This window comes from Octodon degus, unplaced genomic scaffold, assembly GCF_000260255.1.
Source record: "Octodon degus isolate 3935 unplaced genomic scaffold, OctDeg1.0 scaffold00020, whole genome shotgun sequence".
Classification (NCBI taxonomy): Eukaryota; Metazoa; Chordata; class Mammalia; order Rodentia; family Octodontidae; genus Octodon; species Octodon degus.
In genome coordinates this window covers 18633179-18635528 of record NW_004524596.1, presented here as the reverse complement: position 1 = coordinate 18635528, position 2350 = coordinate 18633179, and the positions used below count along the sequence as shown (strand labels likewise).

General features: G+C 44.0%; 1 pseudogene; it reads right to left on the bottom strand.

Moving 5' to 3' along the window:
• Window positions 1-692: 692 nt before the first annotated feature.
• On the bottom strand, window positions 693-1609 carry LOC101592881 (annotated as a pseudogene).
• Between the last annotated feature and the right edge of the window lie 741 nt (window positions 1610-2350).

Here is a 2350-nt window from a genome sequence, read left to right as displayed (position 1 = left end):
GCTTCACCCCAGGCACGCTGAGCCTGCCAGTAAGACCAGGTATGGTGGTGCACACCTGTTATCCCAGAAGTAGGGAGGCTGAAACACGAGGATCACTATGAGTCTGAGCTTCATAGTGATATCCTGTACCAAATACATAAATTTTAAAAAAAGAGAATGTTAAGAAACAACAGGACTTTATTCCATTTAATTTTACCTGTGAAAAATATTCTAGAGAATATAAATATTTGAACATAGATTGTAAAACTTTGGTGATTTTTAAGTAAAATTTATTTTATTTATTTATTTATTTATTTATTTATTTATTATTAACCACGTCCAACGGGCTTGTTTTATTGGAGGTGGGGACGTGGCAATAACAATAGGAAGACAGCTGGGACCGCAGGTTGGGAAGAAGACCCTTCCCCCCATATTGCCCACTGTCCCAAATAAAAGATAACCAACTATGGGGGAGCAGCTGAGACCGACCAGGGCATGGGGGAAGGAGACACAAAACTCGAGGGCAGCAGTGAGGAGACCATGCGTGTGCTGGGAGGCTCGTGGCGGCGGCTGTTTGAGTCTGTGTCTTCCAGGTAGGCATGTATAAATATAAAGATAAGCTCTTCTTTCTCCCCTCTCCCTCTGCTGTGCTGCTCGCCGCCATCCCAGCATCTTTCCACACGGGAGGGCGAAGGGAAGAGGTGAGCAAGCCATCACCGAATTGCGATCAGACCCACATCCGTCAGCTTCTGGGTCTTTTGCGCTATTACAGGGTTCTTTAAGTGTTCGCTGAGTGCCTGGGGGTCCTTCTGCATCTGCTCCAGGATGAGCCGCATGGCTGGGTCACTCATTATGTGCTGCACCTCAGGGTCGTCCATGACCCGTCTCTTCACATCCTCAGGGTTGTCGTGCCTGTTGTACTGAGCCATCATACAGCGGTGGTAGCAGTCAGCAGCCTCCTTACAGCTAGAGTCCAGGTCCAGGGCCTTCTGGTACACATCCATGGCCTTGTGTAGTCCTTCATGGCCTCCAGCGCAGCGGCTTTCCGGGTATAACCCTTGATAAAGGTCGGCTCCACCTGGATGCACTCTTCACCGTCCTTGAGTGCCAGCTGGAATTCCAGGAGCTTGATATAGCAGGCAGCTCAATTGCTGTACAGTTTGGCATCTCGTGGGTTCCGTTTAATGGCTTCTGTATAGTGCTTCATGGCCTGGGGATAGTCTCCTTTCTGAAAACACTCATTGCCTTTGTTCTTTTCCTCCAAAGCCAGGTCAGGGTTAATGTAGGCCAGCCGCTCTTGCTCCTTCAGGATTTTCTCTGCCTGCTGGCATTTCTTCAGTACATCTGGAGTTCGGTGTTCTGCCAAAGACTTATTGTAGAAATGGATGCCATCCTTATACTTTTCCTTTTTGAAGTAAGAATTGCCAATTAGAGCATAAGCTTTGGCAATCTGTCGATAGTCTTCTCGGTTTTCTCTCCCCACATTAATGGCCTTATCACAAAGCTCCCGGCATTTATTATAGTCACCCTTTTCAAAGTATACTGCTGCTTGATTGGCAATGTACATCATGTTGGTGGGGTCCAGTTCTTTGGCTCTGTCATAATGCTTTAGAGCTATGTCAAAACCCATAGGTTCGCTTGGCTTCTTTATATCTGTTTAAGAACTCAAGAGTGACTACTTTTCTTGAATAGCCCTTGCCCAGTCAGGCTTCAGGTCAATAGTTTTGCAGCTGTCCTCATAAGCCTTCTGGTAGTCTTCTTTCTTGGCATAGGCTGCAGAACAATTACTATAGAGCACATGGTTGTGGGGGTCCAACTTAATTGCTTCAGAGTAGCACTGTAAAGCATCGTCAATATTCCCAGCACTCAGGGCCTTATTGCCCTTCTCCTTTAGTTCATTCACCTGCTCCATAGCCTGGCCAGGAATCCAGTTGAATCGAACCCATCAGCTCTGCATTACCTTTAAGTAAAATTTATACTGTCATGATATCACAAAAACACACATACATCCTTGAGTATACATAAATATTTAAAAAAGGAAGATACTAGGTTTTGTCTGAGTTAGTGACTAAGAAATTCAGTCTTGTCCAGTATGGTGGCTATCACTCTACTACTACAGATTGTTTACAAGTTCATTAGTAGATATGGAAAATCAGAACAAAGACATGAAAATTGTTACTTTGTATGTTGCACTTGGGACCTCCACATTTACAAATTCAAGATGAGTCATTCTCGCTATGCTCCAGAAAACTGTTTATTGGCACATGAGGTCTACTCCTTCTCCTGTGAGATGGGAATATATTTATGTTTTACATTTAATATTTATTATACAGCTATGTTAAATTAAATCATGAAACAAATTTAATTACTA